At 45.2% G+C, this 8,251-nt stretch overlaps 1 non-coding gene across 1 annotated transcript; it reads right to left on the reverse strand.

Moving 5' to 3' along the window:
• Positions 1-565: 565 nt before the first annotated feature.
• TRNAQ-CUG lies at positions 566-638 on the reverse strand. Its single transcript has one exon. It is a non-coding gene; the product is annotated as a tRNA-Gln (tRNA).
• Positions 639-8,251: the final 7,613 nt, after the last annotated feature.

The raw sequence follows: 8,251 nt of genomic DNA on the forward strand, positions 1-8,251 counted from the left end.
ACTGTCCCTTAAGCAGTCTGGTCTGCCTAGCATGAAAATAAAAAGTAGTGACAGGGATCGAACCCACGATACAGTGCACTATAGTCACAGTACTGAACCACTAAGGCATGATAGCATTTCAGTTGCACAGACACAGCAGGACAATTGTACAGTAATGCAAACACAAAGAAATGCTGTAACATGCCCCTAAAGACACATATGGGTAACCTCCCCCACAGGCCTATGCAAACAGGGAACATCAGGCCAGGCAGTATGATGTGGGCTGTGTAGGCTATGAAGTTGCAATCTAATATATGTGGCATTGGATGCTAAGACGTGTAGTACAGTAGTATGCCTCAAGCCAGTATGATAGGCAACAGTACAGACTGAAATGGTGTACAGTACATAGCATTTCTTAGGTTCATTCTAGGCTATCTGTCCTAGGGCATTTATAAGCCTAGCCAGAATGTGTTTGGCTTTCACCACCCATTTTAAATGAATTTTGCTATGCCCTTTTTCGAGGTTATAGGTTCATAGGTTCATACTAGGCTATCTGCCTAAAGCTTCACTTGTATCAAGATTATATCACCCCAGATGGGACTCAAACCCACAATCCCTGGCTTCAGAAGCCAATGCCTTATCCATTAGGCCACTGGGGCCTGACAGTTCAGGAATAGCAAATGTGTATAAGTGTCAGGTGAACCCCTCATCATATGTACACCCACAGTAACAGTCAAGTGTACCCCTGGGTAGAAATGTACAAATAATAGCTTCCCCCCTGTATGTAGAAATGTTGATAAGTCTATGCAAAGTGTCTCATGGAAGCCCTGCAGGCACAGCATGATCCCTGTAGATCTATGACACAAAGGTAAGGCTTGCTGTAAAAATAAAACTTGATTTTCCATACACATATAGTATAAATGTCTATACTGGGTGTGCTCACACATTTAAAAAACGAAGCAAATGTCATGCAACAACATACTGAAAGGTCATACTGGGCATGCTCACACACATGCCAAATACGGAGGTGATAATAAGGGATCTATGAACAAATGTGGATAGACATCTCTACTACCAGAAACACATTCACAAAGTTGTCAGAAAATCATGCTATGTGTCCACACAAACCACCAATGTCTGTGCATGTAGGTCAAAGGAGGTTCCCAGTACTCATCAGTCATCAGACCTGTCAGAGAGTACCACAACACACTTGTGATGAATCTGACTAGGCACGTTCAGCAGCCAGAAAGACCACTGAAGTACCCTAACAAGAGGATTACTGGCCTCAAACAGTAGCCCCATGCAACTAGACTGAGTGTAACCCAATCTGTACCCTGTTGCATACTGTCTACTCAGGAGATCTCTGCCCAACAGACAGGTCCATGTCATGGCTACACTCAGATCTGTTCTGAGTTACAGCTCAATGGCACTAAATATACAGACCCAACTGATATTGGCAATATCCTTGAGAAAGGATCAGTGTTAGCTGTACTCCCCTCTCACCCATGAAAGAGCACATCTCTATAATGGAAGACTGCAAAGTTGCTGTCATTACAGCTGCACAGGTAAACAACACTCTCCAAAGCCAGTATCACAGCAGCGATGGGACCAGATAAGTTCACAGGCTGTGTTCCACACAAACCACAGAACAAACAGGCACCACACTGACGTACCATGTGCAGTCATAGCCTCACCTCATGCTTTGTGCCTGTTGAATGGTGCACAGTGACAGTCATCCCACTACACAAGGGTGGAGACACCACGGACCCCAGGAACAATCACCCCATTAGCCTGACGAGCACACTCTTCAAGGCCATGGAATTTATCATCATACAACAGACAAAAAATTTCATTTGTAATCCCCAAACCCTGGACCACAACCATGTAGAGATTGTAAAATGCAGATCATGTCACCTAGACCTGATAGATGACATTGAAGCAGTCAACAGAACTGTTGACAAGGGTAAGGTGATTCACACAGCCTATGATGATCCTGCAACACCTGCTTACAACACCACCGCACACTCTGGAAATATAGATAAACCCACTAAACTAGGTATAAATTGCTATGTCACAAGATGTGCTGCCAACAGGCCTACTGACAGAACACACACTGTGAAAGTAGCAGACTCCAAGTCTGACTTTGGACTGGTGATGAGTGCAGTACCACAAGTTCCAGTCCTGTGTCTTGCCCTGTTTAGTATCTACTTCCCTGAAGTAAACTTCAACATGGAAGGTCTGTGGCTACTGAAGTTTCCAGAGGACTGCAAACTAGGAGCCATAATTGTAAACACTAAAGATGTGGACATTCTACAAAAGGGCCTCACTGAGACAGATGGCTGTTGTTAAAGCCATGGGCTCTAGCTCAGTGCCAAAAGGTGCATTGTCATCCCCTTTGTTAAAGGCTCTGTAGCCAAGAATGACAACATAGGTGGTAGTATACTTAACACTGAATGTGTGACAAGAGACCTTGGTTCACAGGTAGACACTGGACACAACGGTGATAATCACATCCCCACAGTAGTCAGGAAAACCTGCTATGTGGCGCACCCCATCACAAAATGTGGCTCATGCAGAATAGAAGAGAACATTGTTCCCCACTACTCATCACTGACTAGAACTATAAAAGAGTGCAATGCCACGTTTGCTATGTACCTCACAAGCCAACTACAACAACTGGAAAGCCTGCAGCAATACCTCACAAAGAGCATTAGTGGCCTGAAATACATGCCATACACAGACTATCACAAAATGCTCCATCAATACTCCCATGCATATCGCCTACTCACATGTGTTCACTGCCTAACATACAAAGCTATGTCAAATGCAGAGCTGTTTGGACATGCTCCATGTAAAACACTCACAATCCCCTTGGCCTTTGGACCCAAAACTATGAGGGAAATAAAAAAGGAAGGGGTGTACACATTTACCCTATGGATACCCCACCTCCAGGTTAGTGGCACAGCATGAGGCCTTGGAGACCATGCAAGTGCAACTAAGATTGTGCAAAGCTGCTCATCAGATTGTAGCCTTCTACAGATCACCTACCTTGTCACAGGAACCTCACACAGCATTCCTGAGAACAGTAGAATATATCAAGGTCCTATCAAACATCATTATATGAGGTGATTACAACTACCCAAACATTGAGTGGGAGAATCACGTGTGTACAATGTCCATTGTCCAATGTTTCCTAGAGTTTAAAAGCTCTAACACCCTGGAACAGCTGGTCATCATGGCCAATAGAGGTGACACCATACTGGACATGATCATTACCAACATGGGGTACCAGTGTTCCACAACAGAGATAAAATCCTCTCTGGTAATATCAAATCATAAAGTAATCACACTGGACATCCACATCATGCACTCCCACCCAGCCAATGAAACCACCGTGAAGACATTTTCAAAAGCAAACTGCACACATCCCAAGACAAAAGTGGAAGGTTCCAAAGACCTCTTGCTATAGGAGAATGGTATACAACCTGCCAAATCAGTTACAAGTGCATCTTATGAGCATCTACAGGGATGCATGGATTGAGACATCACAAATAAAACCAAAAAGCACTCCTCCAAAAATAAGAAAACAATCTGGTGGTCATTGGCCATAAATAAGCTAGACAACAGGAGGAGGAAACTAACACCCAATAGAGCCAACTTCACTAAAGGAAAGGCATCACTGATCATTATTAGGAAGTAGCAATGATCGCTCATGGAATAATTCAAGGACACTGTCAAAAGACAATTGCAAAGGACTGTAAGAATAACAATCACAAAGCCTGCTGTAGCTTTACCAGACATGTAGGTGTCAACTTCCAAATATGCTGTCAGCTACTGACAAATGGCAAGGAATACACTGAACCAACTTTCATTGGCCACATCCTGGGGGACAATTTCAGTGTAAACCTCCCCCCATCACCCCCAAAAAGGCCTGTGTCCATCACAGAAGGATGTAGAGCCCCAGACGTCATGGACATGCAGGTAAGGACAGCCCTCTCCAAAGCCAAGAACACAGCATCAATGGGAATGGATAGTGTCCCAGGCTGCATCTTACACTAGGCCCAAAAGAAACTACACCCTGACCTACATTCACTGCCCAGACTCAATTGTACCACAGGGTATGTACACAAAGAATGGCATACACTAACAGTCATCCAGCTCTACAAAGGGGGTGCCACAACAGAACCTGGAAACCATTGCCCTATATGCCTACTCAGCCTGGTCTACAAAGCTATTGATCAAATTGTCATGGAACCCATAAACAGAGACAATGGGGACCTCCAGACACTGGACTCTACACAAGCTCGCCTTGTTAAAGGCAGATCTTGCCTCCTAAACATAGTTGACTTACTTCAAACAGTCACCAAGGACATAGATGGAGGTGAAAATAGTCCACATAGCCCACCTGGACCTCACTAAGGACTTTACCCACCATTCCCAACTCTGTCATCATGGACACGCTTACCAGCCTGAACATCAACAGGTATGTCACAGGATGCGTGGCCTAGTGTCTCTCAGATCAAACACACATGTTCAGAGTTGCGGGTGCCATGTATGACAGTAAGACAGTCACAAATGGCATCCCACATGTCTTGCTCCTGGGGCAGCACCTGTTCAGTGGACACTGCTCAGAGGTACAGGCAAGCACGGGAGGAGTATGGCTGAACAGGTTTGCAGATGACTGCTAACTGTGGTCCATAATCAACTCTATGGCTAACACATACACATCCTCCAGAAGGGGGTTACAGACACAGATACCTGGTGTCAAAACAATGCCCCAACAAGAATGACAAAGAATGCATAGTCATCCCATTTTGCTAAAACAAAGTGCAAACAAATTACCACATAGGTGGTACACCAGTATGTATGGAGAAAGTCATGAAAGCCCTGGGGACACAGTTAGATAGTGAACTCCCCTTTGATGATCACATGGCCAAAGTGTTCAGACATTCCTTCTATGTAGCCCACCCATTGTCACCTAATGTAACCCACTTTGTCTAGTTTGATGATGTCACCATTCTACAAATATACCTGTGGAAAAGAGAACTCACAGTGATGTGTATAGCATGTCATGTCAATGTGTACTCCTGTAGTAACATAAAACAGTTAGGTAGGGGTTTGAATCCTGCATATGACAGGTGTTTGTCTGTTTGTGTGTGGTCTCCTTGGAGAAGAGCATCCTTTTGGGAGAGTAGTCAAACACCTTAAAAGTGGTATACTAATCTTTGTCAGGTCTGATGATGTCACCACCCTACAAATATATCTGTGGAAAGAGAGCCCACAGTAATGTGTATAGCATGTTGTGTTAATGCGTACTCCTGTAGTGACAAAAAGCAGTTAGATATGGGTTTGAATCCTGCACTTGACAACTGTGTGCGTGTTTGTTTGTGTGAACTCCTTGAAGAAGCGCAACCTTTTGGGAGAGTAGTCAAGCACCTTAAATGTGGTATACTAATCTTTGTCAAGTTTGATGATGTCACCACCCTACAAATATACCTGTGGAAAAAGAACCCACAGTAATGTGTATAGCGCGTCGTGTAACTGCGTACTCCTGTAGTAACCTAAATCAGTTAGGTAGGAGTCTGAATCCTGTACTGGGCAACTGTGTGTTTGTCCTCTATGTGTGTGGGGCTGTGGGTTTTGCTTTTACTACTGTATGACATATCAGTATGACACCAGTATGTGCATTGCACATGTGAGGTAGCTGTGTGGCAAATGCATATACCTACATGTGATCTCAATTATTGCATGTGTGGAAACCCTGCTTTCTCCAAGAACACATCTGTAATCTATTCAATAGTGTGCTGCTGCTTTCTGGACCTTAGGTCACATCTGTACGTCTGTGACAAGGCCAGCCACTGCAGTGATCCCAGGCCTAGGTCAACTGTGTCACACACACTCATTACGGTTTCTTTAGAATTGTGTGAGTGAGTGTTCATGTCTGAGGTAGATGTCAGACCTGTTCAAATGCAGCAGGGTCTATCACTAATGGCTATTCATTATAGGTGTACAACAACCTTTGTGGATATGCATGCAGACCCCTTATTGCATATGTGATCCACTGAGGGATTTAAACATACCTTTGGAAATGTGATTATCAAAGGAGAGATGACATACCACTTGGTTGCATGTACACATCGGTATGTGTTCTTCATGTTGGTAGCTACTACCTATGTAGTACTGTAGGGATACTATGTTCCATAAATGTGGATGACTATGCTTTGGTTGGCTTATAGCTTTACAGCATGGGTTTGACAACAGGGATCTGTCTGTATGATACCTTTGTGGAGGATGTGTGTGTCATCTGGAGAATGAATTATAGGCTACAGTATGCATCACCACACGTGGACGGAAATATCCCTACTGTGATTGCTTGTACCTAAGAGAGCTATATGCCAAACAGGAGTGGTCTCAGTAATGTGTGCAGGTGAATACCACTGGTTACTGGCTTAGTATAGTACCTGAAGTGTCCAAATATTACTGTGTGTCACAGTTGTCAAGACATCATCTAACGATTGGTTATGGTCAGACTGTTGAAGTTGTGTATACTACCAGAATGCAAATCAATGACAGTATTACCCACAGCACAATGTCTAAACACGTCATACACACATGTGTAGTCAAGTTCTGAAATGTGTATAGTACAATGCATACTGGCCACCAATCGAGACTATGGAGTGTTACTGTGTAATACAGGGCATGCCACCCTGCCCATATGTCCACTATGCACGTACATGCAGACAGTGCACCTCCACCATGTTCACAAATGTACACCTGCAAATCTGTGCCACACACATCCCACACATACTGTCCACTCTCTAACACATGCTGCCAATACTACACACATCAGCCAAGTGGCACGTGGGCAGACTATATACTATTGGAACTAACACTGGTATGAATATTACTACATTGACAATCATAGCTCAGATGCATCATGCCTGCTCAGCCACACCTTCAAGCATATCATTACACTCTACTGCTGACAACATGCTAACATTGCTATACTGCTATTAAGTCACCCTGTGCATCAGCACCATGGTAGCCTGTTCTTGCATCGATGTGACAGATGACAGGAGGTGGCACAGGATTCATCATATGCACAGGGTGTGTAGTTGGTTTGCCAGAGGCCTACAGTGAGCCATACAATCGGCATGTGTGTATGTGTGTGTGTGTGTGTGTGTGTGTGTGTGTGTGTGTGTGTGTGTGTGTGTGTGTGTGTGTGTGTGTGTGAGGGCCAAGAGTGCTGCTATGGGCCAATGATGATGTAATGTGTGCATGTATGTGGTAGCCCTAGGTGTGTTGTTTATGTGTGTGTGTGTCTGCATGCACACAGTTCCACCATGTGGCTGCCATATATGGGTATTTGTGGGAGAGCCACAGACTGTACCTGCCAGGCTTTACAGATTACCATCTCTGGCCATTGATATGGTACCTGTGCCTGGCAGGGGTGCTACTGACACTATCAGGTACTAAGCCTGACTGGGTACTATCCCCAGAGGTAGATGGATGTACACTGGACCCAGGTCCCTGCTGGGACTGTCCAGAGCCACGTGCACGTGGTCTTCTAGGACGGTCTATGAACAGTACAGCCGCAAAATTGCTGGGGCTGGTACTGGCACTACGGGAGCGGCTGTGACATGAGGGATGTCTGTGGCCACTGCCAGCTGCTGATGTTGCTGGCATACGTCCACGTCAATGTCTCATCCGTCCCACACTGTCCTGACGCATGGACATGACATTGCGGAGGACATCTAATGTCTCACCCCAACGTCTATCCATGACCTCAGTATAATTACGGATGGCACCTGCTAGGTCACGGATACTGTCATTTAACGCGGTGTTATGTGCCCTCTCTGCCCTTAGTCCCTGTCTGGTGTACCATTCCATACGTGCCTGTGCCTCCATGACAGCCTGGAACATGCGCGAGGTTATAAGACCTGTGGCACGTCTGCCAGTGGCATGATGGCCAGCAGTGCTCCGACGAGAACCCCTGGACATCTGCCTATGCGGTACCCTACCAGACATCTGGGTATGGCTGCTGTGTTGGGATGCATGTGCCATAGATATCACACTGTCCTGGCCAATGCTGGCTGTACGCTGTCCCTCAGCTAAGGGCATTGGTGATGGATGTATTGGCAGTATGACTGTGTGCATGGATGGGTGGACACTTGTGTACTGTCAATTGTTGGCTCAACAACAGACCCTGGTAAACATGCCTGTGCCTCAATACACCTATCATCATCATCACTATCATGCTCAGTGACATCAG

Source organism: Protopterus annectens, chromosome 2.part2, assembly GCF_019279795.1.
Source record: "Protopterus annectens isolate FY-2018-M chromosome 2.part2, PAN1.0, whole genome shotgun sequence".
Taxonomy (NCBI): Eukaryota; Metazoa; Chordata; order Ceratodontiformes; family Protopteridae; genus Protopterus; species Protopterus annectens.